General features: G+C 27.4%; 1 protein-coding gene across 24 annotated transcripts in view; it reads right to left on the minus strand.

The window, feature by feature from the left end:
* The window catches only part of LOC147802053 (STAM-binding protein-like), a 41,172-nt gene that overhangs the window by 377 nt on the left and 22,634 nt on the right, over positions 1–18,161 (minus strand). For 6 of the 24 annotated variants that reach the window (XM_087154902.1, XM_087154907.1, XM_087154885.1 and 3 more), the window contains exon 6: positions 10–9,741. The gene's annotated coding sequence lies outside the window, so the exon portion shown is untranslated. Of the gene's footprint in view, positions 1–9; positions 9,742–13,942; positions 14,141–18,161 lie in introns of those variants that run through there. The other 18 variants (XM_087154908.1, XM_087154890.1, XM_087154904.1 and 15 more) reach the window with 17 other exon arrangements.

Genomic DNA, 18,161 nt, shown 5'->3' on the forward strand with positions numbered 1-18,161 from the left:
CGGACACTACTAAATAAATTGCAAGCTAAAAAAATGCAACTTTACACCATTTTTAAAGCATGTAAATAAAACTTTTTGCCTTATCCATAACTAAAAATATTGTTAAGCTATTTCACCACCGAAAAATCAATCTGTCTCCTGTCACCATCTTTGTAAAGAAAGGAGAGAAAATGGTACTGCACTCCTGAAATAATTCGGACATCGGCATCTTTTGATCTTTTCATCTGGACCACACAGGTTATGAGACCCCTCAAGTTGAAATGACTTCTCTCAATGCTTCTTCCCCATTGAAAATTTCTTTAATTTTCTTATCAATTTGAAGACTGTATTTAACACAACTGAGGTAAAAAAAAAGAGAACAGAAGTATAATCTTTGAGGTGTTTATGTAAATGAAACATTTATTCAGGCACTTGATAGCTGATCAATTGTGAATAATCATCTCCATAGGTCGTCATGACTTACAGGTAAGCATTACTTTTTTTTCTGTGAATCATGGGAGGTTTTTTTTTCCAAGAAGGTATTAACCATGTTCCCTATCAAATGATAAGTAGGTGTAAGGGGATGTGAACCTAATAATTGAAATGGACTGAGGACAGTACGCTCCTATTTGGTATCATATGTCTAACTTGAGTATCTATGCTTATAGGAAAATTATATTTATTTATCTGTAGCTACATCCAGAATTATGTATTTATATCAAACTTCTTTATATATTCTTTTTTATATTTATTATATAAAAAAGAATATATAAAGAATCTTCTTTTTTTAAGATAAAAAAAGAAGATTCTTTATATCTTAAAAAAAGGATTATATAAAGAATCTTCTTTTTTTATCTTTTTTATATATCTTTTATATATTTCTTATTGTTTAAATAAATATTCTTGTAGATATTTACGGTATCCTTGTAGATATTATTTAATTACTTCTACATCTTTGAGAATATTCTAAAAACAATTTACGGTGTTAAATTTCGTTATTAGGGTACCCTTCCCGTAAACGGACAAATTTTTTGATCCAATGAATGTCAGCTTAACGGAGGTTTCACTGTATATATTTTTAAATAGTTTCAAGTTCATACTGTTATTTTTTCTTGCTGAGTTTTATTTTTTTTACCTATTTGCATGTGCTGCAATCATATCCTCATTAAAAATAAAGGATTACAGTAGAAGGTAAATTAGATTTACTGATTAAAACTTATATTCACTTCATTTAGCTATAATTATTTTAACTTTATTTTGTTTACAATTCATATTTAATTACGCCCAATCAAATATAGTAGTTTTCGTAAAACGACATTTTGTATTTTCTTCAGTGCTTTTTATACACTCCCCTTTACATCATCGCGATTTTTGTCAAAAAAAGGGCGCTTTATCTGTACTTTAGGGTTTACAATAGACAGTTTTTAATAACTGATTGATAACAATAAAGACATTATAAAAAAGCTTTAACAAAGACATCTCATATTTAATAACCTAACATTAATTCTCTGCAAACAAATTAAAATTATCTAACTATCATATGTTATAGACTAATATAATCATACCTTTCTTGCTTCATTTCAAACTTTTTGAAGTTAGTTTTACTCTCAAAATGAAAGAAATTTTTAATATAGTTTGAAATAATTTAAAATGTTAAATTAAGTCCAATCTTTCTGTTATAAAAATAACTAATTACAAAGCTCAAATTTTTTTTTTTTTTTTTTTTTTTTTTTTGAAAAAAAAAATAACATTCAATTATTTTATGTCATGGATTCATTAATGGTTAAAAATCAAAACATCTAATTTTAAAAATAACAATGGAAAGTCACACTTAAAAATCTATGTAAGCAACAAAATTTGTACAATACATTTTTTCGATATTTATAATAATATAATACCTGATACATTTATAATAATAAAAGATACTTTGTACACTGATTGTAATTCCACAAAAGTATAACAAAATTGACTTTATTTTCTCATTAGAAACAATAATATTTGATTACAAATGCTTACCAATCAGCACAAGATTTAAAGACAGTCATTACTTTAAATTTTTGACTTACTGTAACAGAACATATTTCAATATATCCTTTTATATTAAAGTTTAATTTTTATTTATATTGGAAACTAAAAAACAACAACCTGAGAAAAAACTGATGATAAATTATTAAACTTGATTAACTTCATTTTATTTTTATAAGAAACAATTATTAAATTACAAAAAAATTCTCAATGCAAATAAAAATTTTGAAGTTTAGCATTACTATATAAATTATCTCATTTTAAAAAAAATGCATAGAAATTTTTTGATGAATAACAATTTCTTACAAGTTTTAGCATGTTGTCTATAACAACATGTGTCTATAAAAAAGAATTCAATGTTTTAAGTGAACAAAAAAATACCATAAAAATCATTCAACTTAGCAAAATATATTAATAAATTCTTTTGCCAAAATGAAAAGTAATCCTAGATTTTTGCCATAAAAATACATATGTACAATCGGTAAAGTAATTAAAATTAAATCCAGCCTAGTAAAAATATATAAAGAGCACATTTTGAGCTTGACTATTGTCATATTTTGTTATATTGTGTCTGAAAATTTCCCAAGAATAGTTTTGAAAATTGCTTGCTGATTTAATGGGGAGGTATAGGGTCTAATCATTTCATAATACTTCTAGTTCAATGTTTTACACTACATTAAAAGAATTTTCTTAAGCACTAGTTAATATTCATTAATTTTTAGAGTTAAGAATTGTTAAATGAAACTGTGTAATGTATGGTAAAATGAACTATAAAGAATAGAATAAAATCAAAATTTTCTTTTTAATGCCATGTACATAAAATTGTTAATTATAGGTGGAAATAGATGTTTAGAAATGGGTAAAAAAGTTGCAAAAATGTGATCATTTCTAATAAGAATATTAAAAAAAAGTTTGTCAAAGGCTGTTAAAAAATTCACAATATTTGAATACTCATGAGAAATTAGATTTTTTTTGAGACATAACTCATGGCCTGTATACTAAAACTCAATTTAAATTTTGGGACACGTCTTGTGAGCCCATACAAGGTTCATTACCAATTCCAATAGCAACATATAAAGTGGAATCTCAATCATGGACATTATAAAGAAAATAAACAGAACCTATCAAACGTAAAGCTAAAATAAGTTAATACCTTGGTATTTCTTGTCTATAGATTCGTAATAGTTTGAGGAAGTCATCATAACATGTTTTAAGAGAAGAGTTTTGAGGTCAAACTTTGCAATGAGCTGATAAAGCAATTTCACTAATCAGACAACAAAGAACTACCATATCTTTGCCTCGCAAATAATTTACAGAAACATCACTGATCATTTGTCGTCCAAAAATTACATATAAATTTATTGAATAAATAATTTTTATCAATTATAATTTATCAAAAGGCATTAATGACATAAAAGAATTTATTTCATGCAAATTTAGTACACATAACACACATGATTTTATACATAATTTAAAATGCATATACCATCTCTTCAAGTTTTCATATTTATATATTCAAGACAAATCTAGTAGTCCATAAGAAATTATACTCTAATATAGATGATATGGCTAAACCCAATGTTATTAGTTTAGTACATATTTGAAAAAGAGTTAAAAAGCGTTTTAGAAGAAAAAGTTAGATTATCAGCACCTGTGTTTAAAATTCCAGAGAATTATAGATAAATAGTAGCACTTAATCTTTGGTACGACAGTTCATGTTGGACCATGACCTCCTAAACAGTTCAACTGCAAAGTATTCTGCCTGATGCCTTCATTGTTAAATTTTTTTGGGTTTATCTAAATCTCATCTATCCATTCACCTTCCTCATTTTTTTTTACCTCGGCATTGATCATTAAAGATTTTTTGTGCATTGGGTGTAATCCATTCTCTCTAAATGTCTCAAGCATAGGATTCTTTTTAATTTTAGAGAGTTTTCCCACATATCATTGACTCTGGCTGGTCTAAAACTCAATTCAGATTTTTTTGTCCCTAACATCTTCTCCTATTTTGAGGTCTAGGGTCAAAGTCTCACCTTTCCAAAAAAAATACTGTTTCTCTCATCACAACTTTATAAAAACTAAGTTTCATTAGCCATGGCTTTAGATCTTATTAATTTCAATGATTGCACTTGCAGATGCAAAATCGAACATTAATGTAAGTGCAGACTTAGCATTGTGAACCTCGAAGCATAAACTATGTATTTCTAACTAGAATTTTTATTGTAAAATTTATAATCATGTCTATTGTCAATTTTTTTAACACACTGTAGTATTAAAAACAAAGGGGAAAGCGAGTCTGAGAAATGTTGTATAGATAAATAAAATTATTGAAAATAATCTTACATACATAAATAAAACTAACATTTTTAACACAATTTCTCAAAACTGCTAAATTTTTACTTACATGTATTCAAAGTATTCTATTTTCAAACTAACATACGAATATACAAAGATATTTGAATGTTAATTTGCAAACATAGAAGCTGGTTAATGGGTAAATTTTTTGATCCATTTTCATAGTAGGTACATTAAAATTTTTTTAATTTCTCATTTGGCCCTTAAATTTTCTTAAATAATATGTGATTTATTAAAACAATCTAAAATTAATAATTTCTTAAGTCAAACACATTCCATTCTAATAACAAGATCATTCTAAATTGAAATAATCATTTACTTCTACTTTAAAAACATTTTTATTAATAGTCTGGTTAAAACTATAAAATATTTAATGAGTTCAAGTAATATTTAAGATGCTTACAGACATAAATAATTAAATGCAACCAAAACTCTGAGCAAATACAAATTTTAAAAAAAAACTTGCAGTTAATTCCCCTCCAAAAATTCATAGTTGCAAAAATATAAATGAATTTTTTTATTGGCAGGGAATGAATATAACACATTTGGCTGACTGAGAAGCATATGCTTTACTGATGGATAACCCTGCAACTTCATTAGCGAGCCAATACTACAGCTGCATGGTATAAGCTAGTACTGATCAAATTACAATCAGAGGGATATGAGATAGTGGAATCAAAGAAATAAGTTTTGGTTGCATAAGAGAATAAAAGTGTTTAAGCAATATGAGCTAATGATCACTGAATAAATCCATCATATGATCATATTATACAGAATAATCTTTCTACAAACTCTTTTTTTTTTCAATACAAAAACTGGAGCACTTTAAATGAGTGTTATTTTTTAAATTTATTCCTGTTGAGAATAGATACAAAAATGAATGACACACTTATGAGATGCTTAAACATCAAATGCGATGTTTAAGGCATTTTTCCCAAACTGTAACAAATTCTCATTCTATTTTTCATCATTAGAATCACAAGTTACTGTTTTTCTTCTCAAAATGAAAACACATCAATATTTTTAAAATGACAGTAGGATTTCTGGATAATAGACACAGCAATCTGCAGGTTTTAAAAACAATCTAAATGTTAAGATTATACGAGTAGCATTTAATTATATTGTTAAAACACAATACATAGGGAGAACAAGTGGCAGTGAGGATGAACCATAGTTTGACTGTATCTTTTAAATTATTTATGTATTTATTACTGATTAAAATTACTTTAATTAAAATTTATATAAATGTAAATATATTACCTTTGCTAAAAATAGATTTTTTTTATATTTTATTTTAGCAGTTTCATTATATATATATATATATATATATATATATATATATATATACACACAAATGCAGAGCTGAACTTGTGATAGGTTACATTTGTAAGAAATTGTTCCTCTAGTGGTAAAGTGGTTGATAAGCTTTCATTTGCATGACACTTATTAAGTGTAGTCTAAGAAAAAGTAATTAGAGGTATCGCTATTGATATAAGGGATAATTTTTTTAATAGAACAATACATGTATTGGCACATGCAGAAGATATAGACTGCAATGCAAGATCTGCAAAAGTACTTAGGAAATCCTTCATAGCACTGGAATCTGTCACTAAGAAAATGAATTTGATAAACAATGAAGATAAAACAAAACACATGAATTGTGGCAAATGACAATAATTCTAATAATATTTTTTTAAATGGGACCCATAAATTATGAATCTGCATACCATTCACCAATTTAGAATCAGAAAGTAATTTATCAAAATATAAGTAAAAGTGAAAATAAAAAAGATAATTTTAGCAGCTATTTAATGCATTTATGGACTCAGAAGACTCTTAAAATCCCACTTAATCAAAATAAAATAAGTGTTATGTAAAGTATAACTTTACATAACACTTATAAAGCAAGTTTTAGCATATGCTTCCGAAATATGGACCCTCCCAAGAAAAGCTGAAAATGCTCCCTTGATATTTGAAAGAAGAATCCTCAGAACTATTTTTGGTGGAGACAATGCTGTCTGAAGAGAAAGACACATCTAGGAATTATACAAGTTATATAAAAATGATATGATAAAATTAATTGGACTAAACAGAAAGAACAAACTAAGGTAAACAACGTTAAAGAGCACAAAAATATTATTAAAAATATTATTGCTTTTAATAATATTTTTGTACTCTTTAACGTTGTTTACCTTAGTTTGCATTTTAGCACAAAGGTCGCCCACTTGTGTATTTATAAACAGAAGGAGATAGCAAGGATGTACTCAAGCAGAACTGTCTTGAAAATTTTCAGTGCCACTCAATATAATAAAAGGTTAAGACACAGATAAGAATAACAACAATAGACTAGCTGCTTAGAACGGAGCTTTTCTGTAATTAAAGTAAGGAACTGGGGAACTGCAAAAGAGTGGAATGGAAAAATACTCTAAAGAAGGCCACATAGGGCTGTTGTGCCATCAGTGATGGTGATCTTAGCTAAGTTAAATGTTTTTGTTTTATAAATTTGGTTTAAAGCTATTTTCCAAACCACTACATGTAAATGATTCAAAAGTTCATTTGGAAAGTCACTTTGTTCAGACTCTCTCGTGGGGAGGCTTTTAAAATGTCAGCAAAACAAGCTATAGTTTCTAATTGTCAACTGCATCTACTCTATAGCATAGTTTTGCAAAACATAGTAGTTTGAAGGCCTGTATAATATCTATCTATCTATATATATAGAAAACTTAAACTTAATAAGATAAACTTAACTAAACTTTAGATAAACTTAATAAAAATTATGCAGTTAAAAACTTGAAAAACAATAACTTATCAAAAAACTTAAAAAACAATAACTTGTCAAAAAACTTAATAAAAATAATTAAAAAAAGCAAGCTGTCGATAATCACAAATTCTTAACTCAGAAATGCTAGATCGGTAAAAATGAACAAATGTGACGCGTTGGATTGCTTTAAATACGAGATATTTGGCGAGAGAAATTAGTTTCGGAGTATTTTGCAAGACATTTCCCCAAGGTATTCGCCTGTTCCTATAATGTATTTGCAGGTGCACTGCATGAAAAAAAGGAACAAATTTCGGAGAAATCTAATTTAGTTCTTGGTTTGGAATAAAAGGACTTTTGTTAGTCAAATTCATATTTCAGTGGCAGGGAGTCTTGAATTCTTTTTCATGTCAATGCTAAAAAAAGAATGTTACCCCCTTTTTTTCCCCCGCCTCCTAAATATTGAATGGACATTGTTTCTCAAGGACATGTATCCTTTTAGACCTATTCAAATTTTCCATTTTTACTCCCCCTCCACGTTCCCGCGTTTATCCTTTTCTACAGTAAAAATGTTCCAGGAAAAGCCTCATTTACTAGCCAGCTGCATATGAAAGAAGCGGGGGGGGGGGACTCTTGAAAACAAATTACCCTCTTTCCCTGCATTCCAGAACAGGAGCGTCACTAATGGTCCCTCAACGGACTTGGTGGTCTTTTCTGTTTCTTTCTTTTTTTTCTTTTTTTGAGAGGGGAAGATTAAGAAATGTTTGTTTATTTTGATTGTTAAAAAGTGTCCGGGAAATCGATCCTTCCGGGAAAGGGACGTCCGGATATGGGACGTTGCACTGTATATGTATATATATATATATATGTATATACATGTATATATATGTATATATATGTATATGTATATGTATATATATGTATATGTATATATATGTATATGTATATATATGTATATGTATATATATGTATATGTATATATATATGTATATATATCCTGTGAATAAAAACACTCTTTTTTTTCAATTGATTTGGATTCTGACATTCAGAATATAGGGGGAAGCCACAATCTAGAAAATATGGTCCCAATAGTTTTGGCATGCAAACAGTCCAAAGTTTGGGGCTTGGTCCAAGTCAGGAGAGCGATCCAATGCTAATTCTGCTTTTTGGGCATTTCGCGATATCTCGAGAATTTTTTTAAGCGAATTGAAAGATTTTTGCACACACTAATAAATTTGTTTATCCAAAGATAATTTCAGGCAAAAAATAATTTTTTGTCTTCTTTCATTATTTTATTTAATAAGAGTTGAAAAATTTTGAAGTGTAAGGTATATAAGATAAACATTATAAGATATATAGGATATACAAATTTTTACATCATTCAAAAAATTTAATTCTTGATAAAATACCAAATTTGAATGAAATTGGTCAAATATAGAAATTCAAATAAAAGACTTCTTTATAATTCTATTTCTCAGGAACTATTTAACTGATTTTGTTCAAAGTTTGTATGTTTCTATATACAATTACAGTCTTTAAAGAGAAAAAATAAAATTTTGTATACCGTACAATTCGAAGTGTTTTCAAATATTATTAAGTAAAATAATAAAAAACAATCAATAAGGGACAAAAATTATTTTTTGCAAGAAGTCACCACTGGATAGATCAATTCCATAATTGTGTGAAAAAAATTTTCCATTCACTTAAGAAATTCTCAAAACATTCCAAACTAAGCAAAAAGTAAAATTAACATTAAAGGGTCAAAAATTTTGACCGCTTTCCTGAACATTATTCTCAGATTACAACCACCCCCAATAATTTGAAGGCAAGTTAAAAATTTGCCAAAAAAAGGTAAGTTTATTCAGAGAAAGTATGTTTTGTATCTAGTTTCGTAACTAAAAAATCATCTACATTAATTAATTAACATATTTGGAGTCACTTCCTTGAACCATTATTGGAGCAGACTGCCACATACACAAGCAAGAATCAAACGCTTTCATTTCCAGTCCGACACATGCACTTTCTCGTTAATTCCCGACCATCCCATATTTGTGAGAGTGTTTTGGAATGTTTTAAAAACTATAATTTTAAGAACAGAATAGCATTGCATCTACATAGGATTTGAAATACAAATAGATTTGAACTTGTTCCATTGGGAAAGGATTGAGTTTTAGTCAATGAAAATCCAATCATTACATTAAAGTAATACAGGATATTTCGCTTATTTTTTTGCATTAGTTCTGAGCACAAATAAGCTCACTGTATTTGATAAATAATTTCTAGAAAACTACATCAATAAATTCTTTGCAAAACAATATTTTCATTTTCTTTATTATTGAAATCGATAAAAAGTCAACATTTCCAGAGCAATTCAACATATTTATTCTCAAGACAAAAATACTTTTTATAAAATTATTATTTGAAATTGTCTTAAGCAACATTTTACATCATGTCAATCAATATAATTATCATGTCAAAATTTTTGAAAGTTAATCAAATAGTAATTAAATAACAATTTAAAAATTTATTATTTTAAATTAAAATGTTTATTTATATTACCTAAATTTTTCAAAAAAAAGCTGGACTTGCTCTTCCTCATCACCACTCTCGTTTGTGTCAGATACCTGTAACATTTTATTTTGGTTATCAATCAGATATCAAAATTTTAAAACTAACATTCATACTACTATTCTAAAAGTATTTTTGTTAAATTTCCACCAGAAAATTTTTAATTATTTTCATTTCACGGATTTAATTAAGGCAAATAACACTGCAGATAACAATATGCAGTGGTTCTTAGATAGCTGTGCCTGAAAAAAATTAATATTGTAACATTCCAAAAGTAAAGAAATATCAGAAAATATCTTTTTTTTTTCCCTTCTTAAATTGTAATTAGAAGTTTTTACAATTCCTTTACATCAATTAATAGCACTTTTAAATGTAATAAACATGTTTTAATTTCAAGTTTTTAATTTTTGTGACCAATGACATGATTGTGGCAATGTGGTCAAAACCGTGAACAGGTCACCTTTAGTTCCCAGACAAGCTGGTACCCATCGATCTGAAGCTGGGTGGGGTTTAAGACATCACTGGGGATCGAACCCTAGTTCTTCATAATGACAGTTCAATGAAACTTAACACTTAATATTTTTACATTTTATATATTATTAAATCAGCATTTTTTTTTCTGCTGAAATCTAATTACTATAAAATAATAAAACTAAACAAATTGAATATCTTAAAAATTCGAGGAGTTCTTAAAAATAAAAATTTGATCTACTTATGGGGATGAAGGTGTGTAAATAACTGAACCATTCCATAACTTTGGATTTTTGTATGCTGATCAGCTTATGGTAAGCAGACATTTTTTCTCTTTGACATCAGCTAAACTTGAAAGCTAAAAGCAATTTTCTTAAAAAAAAAAAAAATTAATTGTCCAGATATTGAATGTTAATTTAAGATTAAGCATTAACACTTATGATTATACTTTTTTTTAACTTGACCAAAGGGCCACTTTTAGGAGATCGCGACCTGCATATATTAAGGGGGCTTGTTTGAATAATTTTTTTAAAAAATAGCTTTGAATAGTTTTTAAAAAGTGTTTCACTACAATAATAACTGCAAATATATTGTTTTACAACATCTTTGCTTGGTTTTTACAAATGAATAACTTTAAAACATTTACAAAATTTTAGTATTCTTTAAAAAACAAAAAAATTTTTTTTTAAATTGCATCAAAATTTTAATTAAGATCCTTCTTTTTAACTCCCTGAATAAAATTGAATTCCACCAAACATAAAATTGTACCTTTAAGCTTCTTTTGTTCAAATTTTGAAATCATTTTTCAAATATAGTGTACGTGAATAATTTTATATCATTTTGAAAAGAAAAAAAAAACTATTTTCTTAGCTTTTCCATTTCAAAATTTTAAAAATAAATAAAAGAAAGAAATAAGCTTTTTTTGATAAGAAAAATATAATTTGAACTCTCAGTAGTACCCTACATCATAAGGAAATTTTCTGTCCCAATACTAATTCCTAAATCAATGTTATTTTAGAATTTAGATGTCAAAAAGTCTACCATTTTTAATTCATCATTGATAAATAAAATTATAAATTTGAAGTTTTTAGGCATGAAGTTGAAATTTAAAATAAAATTTATATAAAGATGACTATTCTATAATTTTGCATTCACTCTTCAAAAAGTCATTTATTGACTAATGTTTAAGAGAACTTCATCATTCATATTTTAATATATATTTTATAATAATTTTTAACACATTTAAGAGCATGCTCTAAAATCTTTTTTACAAAAGGAAGTACTAGTTTAAATTTTGTTATGTAAATTTTATTTTATTTCACACATAATTTTCCTAAATAATTAGTAAGATACAAAAAAAAAATCAGATTTATAGCTTTCAAGTGCCGATTGTTAAAGTTCTATTATTTTAACGAAAAGAGTATTTTCTCTTTTCTGCTACAATCAAGAAAATTTCCTGTTGAATACTTTTTTTTATAAAAAAATTATACTTTTTAAATAGAGTCACAGCAATTTCAGCCTTTGGCAGTTCTATAATTTAAATGAATTTTAAAATCTCATCCCAAAATTCCACATAGACTTTAAATGTTTTTCTATAACTCAAAATCCTTAAATATATCTATTAAATAATGTGAACCAACTTTCGCATTCTGAACATAAAATTTCATCTTAAGTCTTTTTTTCTTTGCCTAGCTACAATTTTTTAGTATTACAACATTACTAAAACAATGTCAGTTTGAAACTTTAAGAACAGAAAAATAACAATATTTGTAAGGAAAATTATCTGATTATTTCTATTTTGAATTGCAAATTTATTATTTATTTTTAACACCGAAAAAAGATTATTTTTCATTGAAGTGTTTGATATTATTCGGGAGAGTGTTTGATATTATTTTATATTATTTTATATTGTCATATTTTCAAGACAACTTGTTATGAGGTCTGAAAAATCGCATGAAGAAAATAAATTTGATTACCTATGGAACAAATATTTTTAAAGCATATTTGATTTTTTTAACTGTATTAAGTTCATTGCTCCTAACAAAAAAATTACCTATTTTAAAACGTTAATAAAACCAAAATAAGAATACTTTGTTTTTAATATTTACTGCTATAGTTAAAAACTAATTATCTGGAAATTCCAAGATTGTGTCTATGCTGGACTTCTGAATATGTATAAAGCAGTGCTCATTGATTGTTCATAAAACCAAGAATTCAAGGCAGTCAGGTTGAGTGACGAATTAATACATCCATTTAAAGCTCACTATCAGATTTGAAGATAACTTTAAAACTATATAGACCTAAATTTAAATGAAAATTAGCTCAATCCATATTTTGCTTTTACCAAAAATTATTTTAATTTTTTTTCTCTCAAAGATTTGTTTTGAATGCTTTAGCACAACTAATAAAAGCAAACTAACTTATTTTTCTGCAAGTGGGTTTGCACTGTCATTGGAATGGAAAAAATTATTTAAATGATACGAAAAATATATTTTATTATTTTATAATTAAAAAAATAAAGATAGGTTCCAAATAAAAAAAATACATGCAATTCTCAAGAATGAGGTTATACATGTTGATTACTTTCCAGCTTACTACACTCCCCCCTCGTATTTTTACGATTTCTGCATATTAAAAATAACAGCAGCTTGGAAATTTTTATAATATTACTATATTAGGTACTATATTATTTTACAATATTACTGCACTAAGTCATAATCTATTTTCAAGAATTTAGTTCTTCCTTTCTATGTTTTCTATACTAATATCATCTTGAAATACTTAGTAAATGTATACATTATTTCCCTTAATTTCTATTTTTTTTTTAATCTTAAAAGGATTTATTTGTCCCCTTCCTTCGTTTCCTTACAAACATACAACTTTTAGGAATTAAAGTTTCAATACTTTTATTTTAAAGAGCAACTTCTTTCATTATTTGCCTCATAGAGCAAATTAATAAGAAATAACCATTATGATACATCTAAGCAATATTATGTAAAACTTTTTTTTGACCCCACCAATGAGAAATGAGATTAAAAAATAAACATTTTCAAAAAAGCTTGTCTCATCTGTCTCATAGGATTACGATGTATGCAGTTTAAAGTAAAAGGTCAAAATTCATACGAAAAATAAATTTAAAAATGATATTTAAATATTAAAAAAATGGGATTTTTTTCAAAAAAGTAACTTAATATGTTTATAAAACGTAAAAAGTAATGTAATATGTAACATAATATGTTAAGCAAATGTTGATCACATGAAAAATTTAGACAATTCAAAGTCTCTAAGTCTTAATTAAGATTGTATAATTTTCACTGTTTGAGTTGTTAGTGCTTACAAACCCAGATTTCTTGCAACAGTATGTAAGGATATTTAAGTTACCCTTTTAAAATTAATAACCCAACAATAGAAATTTTTTTTTTTAAATCATGGTTGAAAAATTTTCTAGAATGCTTTTAAAAAAATTTTTTTTATTGGTTACAAAAAGTTTATAATATCAGTAAAAATTTTACCTCTGCTTTTATAAAGTTAAATCTTTTTTCCGATTTCATTTATTTATTTTTTTTTTGAGAAAAAGAGCAGCAAACAATTTTTAAAAAAATTATTTGTGGTTAAAATTAGTACTCTCACATTATTTATTTTAATTTTTACCTGAAAAACCTATATATATGGATAATGACTAGTCTAGAAGCTACTTGAAAATCAGAGTATAGAAAATGAATACGATTTTCAACACACCAAAAACATAAATCCATTTGTTTAAAAGAGAAATGTTAAGAATATAACCAAAAGTTAAATCAATCCAGTGTATAGTCGATCAGATACACGAGAACTTTTAAAGCATTTCTATACTTTGCCACAAAATCATCTGGACTATCACACCACCATGGAATACCAAGGCCATTTAAGTCTGAATGAATAGAATTAAAAAAAATCAAAGGATTGGAAAAAAAATTCTGGTATACATTCATCTGGTGTCCATTCCTGTGAAAGAATAAAAAGTTTGAATAAGAAACATTATTGCACTGGAAACTTAGCAGCGAAAAATGTAATGACTATAATCATATAATTTTTCTTTAATCCCACAACAGAGAAGATTAATTCTTAATGATACATTTAGTTAGAGTGTCTACCAAGAGGTCAGTAAGTCAACATTTAAAACTTCCTCAACTCTAATATGCACATACACCAAGGGTTTATTTACTCATAAAATAATCTAAGTATATAACTGAACACACATTTATTACATCAAAACTAGCAATATATGTGTTTTTATCTCAGTTTTCTGGCATAATCTTTTTTCTTCAAATTTTTGTATCTTTTATCTTAATCTAAAGTTAATGTTCTTTAAAAGGTTATTTTTAGACAGAAATAAAAATTCACTTCTTCCTACTGTCTTTTCTTTATCAATGATTACTACATTCAAAGGGTTTTTGACTATCCACCTATCATTATTTTGTCTAATCTTCCAACCTGATTTAAGTAATTAAATAAAAAACAGAATTCACAGTATTGTTGCTTCATAATTATTACAAAATGAGAAAAACACAGGAGGGTCCTATTTTATAAATTACTAAAAAAAGAGAGGTTGATTCTATGAAAAACAGTAATTCGATGTTGTAAATCTGTTTATCAAAAAATTATTTTATGAGACACATTTGAAAGTAAAAAAAATCTTTGAAAAAAGTGGATAATTTATTTGTTTTTAGAATTATACATTTTCTTTGCAAAATTTATGTAACCTCAAAATTTTCATTTCGTTAAAAATTTTATGCTTCTTTTCAAAATTTAGTCTCTGAAACAGATAGTTTTTTAATAAAATTCTATGACCTATAAACAACATCCCCTCTCATTTTCATCGAGCAACACGGATAATATTTCATTGGGAGAGGGCAGATAAAAATAAGATAGCTTTTTAAAAATAAATGACAAAAGTTCTTTAAATTATAATTTAAAATATGTAACTTAAATTATGGTTACACATAAATAAAATTTGTCACACAGTTCCATTCGTTTATTTTCTTTATTTATTTACTAAAATTGAGGTATCAAACAAAATCTCATAGTTTGATGCACCATTGTTTAAATTTTTAAAATAACAGCTACAAGAAAAGTAGTTTACATTTTACGTTTACTTTCAATAAAGGAAATCATTGGAATAACTTTTGTGTGATAAATGATTTGTAACTGAAAATCTGAAAACGTGTATGTTAAAGAAATGTCCATGCTATGAAGCAAAAATAGATTAATTGTCCACCAATTAATTAATAGTGAATAAATATTTTTGAAAATCATTTATAAATTTTTTTTTAAATCATTTTAGTTCAATACCTTTTGCCAACAATAGCATGATTCTATGCACACATAATATTTATTTTTTACTGGTAAAAAACTGATCCAAGTGATACTTAATTTTCTTATTTGAAGTAAAGGTTTAATCATCTAAAACATTTTGTAGAGACTGGAACATTATTGTACACAATCCATTTCATGTTCCTAGTGATGCACTTAAAAATGGATGATTTTCTTCATGTTTGCGAAACAAATTTCAGGTGTCAAAGCGATGGCAAAAACTACTTTCCAAGAAAACATGAAAAACCCGTATGTCAAGCTTTAAGATAAATCTTTAGGCTTTTCAAATCATCATAAACACTCAATTTCAAAAAATGTAATCTTTCAGCAATCTCACAAGTTGTTATTCAGTGGTTTGCATCAATTAATGTCTTTTATTGTGCCTTCATCAGCTTAAACTGGCAAAAGGGACCTCTTCCTGCATCTTACTTGAAATTTTGCCGAATAAAAATATTGCAAACTAGCCTTGGCACTGGTGTAATGCCAAAAAATCTTCTCCATACACATTGGATAAATTTTTTCATACTCAAACAGTATTTTTTTCCATAATAAAAAATTAAAATATACAGACAATTTTGCTTTTCACTTCCCGCACTTGTAAGGGCACCAACCAAAAACTACTGAGTCAAATTAATCGAACTTTCTCACAAGGAAGAGTTACTATCTCTGGCTGTTAAAATATATAATGATTATAGGGTTTAGGTGTAAAGTTGGTGTGAAAAAACATAATTAAAATTAAGTATCCTGTTCGGTGTCTGACTTATCAGAAGGCCTGAGCGGCCCAAGCCTATAGCCCTCCTATTTCTAGGCCCACCCTAAATGATACAAGTAATTCCTTTCTGTGTTTTTTTTGTAAGAATTGTCCATTAAAGTTATGAGTTAACACAAAATTGAAATATATATAATCTCAAATTTATTAACATATTGTAATAGCATAATAACAACCAGGATGTCATTGACAGGGCCAAAACATTAATAGATCAGGCCTGCTCGGGTTAGGAGAAAACAAAATTAATTTAGAAGCAACCCAATAAAATCTGTTTTGATATTCCTATTGTTTCAATACTTTATGATAACTGATTATAGACAGTCTTTAATTTTTTGACACCTCAAAAATTAATACAAAGTAGAGACTTTAAAATATTGACGAACATTTCATTAAATAAATTTTTGACAGCCAGTCTTGATCTTTCATGAGGGTCACATAGAGTCTTCCCGTTAAGTCTAAAGGATCAAAACTTAGAAAATGGAAGGTATAGTTTTGGGAGGACAATAGTTATTTACTGTCAGGGGTGACCATACACCATACTAGAGGCAACACACACTGTACAAGCCTCACTTTTATTGTCATCTTTTATCCTTAAGTTCAGACTACATTGGATTTATTGGAAAGAGGTCTTGCCAGTGAATGGCACTTTCATTTTTGTTTTGCATATTATCATGGAATAAGCTATATCCATACCAAATTTCATTTATTTATATTCAGTATTTTTTGAGATATTTGGGAAAATGTCCTCCATCTCTTAATTTTGTCCACCAGTGTAAACTAAACTCAGCAGCGCGACAGCCCATAGAGGGCCAAGGCCTACTGTGCCCATCTCAGTTTTCTTGAGCATTGGGCTCTGGGGTGCAGGAGCAGATGTTCCGGGTAGGTGGTCAGCCGAACGCGAAACTCCTAGTGTTTAGTTCCCAAGCATGCTTGGTACTCATTTATCGACCCAGTGAAGGGATGAAAGGCTGAGTCGACCTTGCCCTTCCCGAGGATCGAACCAGGGACCTGTGGCACAACAACGCGAAGCGCTACTGCTCAGCCACCAGGCGTCAGTGTATATAGATATATAATACAAAAATTATAAATACTTCTGTATTAATAAAAGCATTAAAACTCTTTTCATAAAATGTCTTTGGTAAAGAATGGGTGTGGAGATATTCTATTTTGGGTGTAGAGATATTCTATTTCTACATACCATTGAATAATAATTAGATTTATATTTCAAAGGAGTTATTTTTAGAATCTTTCCCTCTTTCACTTCCATATTAGGAAGCAATTAAATGATTTTCCTTAATGCAGAGGGTTACAAGGTAAACAAAGACTGAGGCTTTTTACCTTATTTTCTGTAAGCATATAATGCAAGAGCAATGGTTTTTGCATAACCCTTACTGTATTATGTGTTCCATGTAAGATCTGCCGAAACTATCCGGAGTTTTGTCTACCCCCTCCCTTGTGGAGAGTGGATGTGAAATGTTACAGCCATCAGCCTACCTGTAAATAAAACTAATGAAGGAATAATTGGTTCACGACTGAATTATTTGAGCTAAACATAACCTATGATAACAGGGATGTAGCCCTGTTATTATATATATATATATTGATTGCCAGCTTAGTGAAAAGTATTGCAGAGTAACAATTAAATCTAGCAAGGAATTTGAATAAGTTGCAAAAAAATATATTTGCACAAACCTATAATCTAATTTGATTGAATTTAAAAAAATAAAACAACCATTTTGCAAAGGAATGTTTGACTAGAAAAATTATTACAATGGTTGCTGTTAGATTTATTACAATGATAATACATGTATATTTATTTCAAACCTCATTAGCTACTTATGACAACAGTGAATTCTAAGAATGTTTATTTTCCAGATTGGTTGT

Source organism: Parasteatoda tepidariorum, chromosome 11 (assembly GCF_982258835.1).
Source record: "Parasteatoda tepidariorum strain Cologne lab strain chromosome 11, Ptep-v5.0, whole genome shotgun sequence".
Lineage (NCBI taxonomy): Eukaryota > Metazoa > Arthropoda > Arachnida > Araneae > Theridiidae > Parasteatoda > Parasteatoda tepidariorum.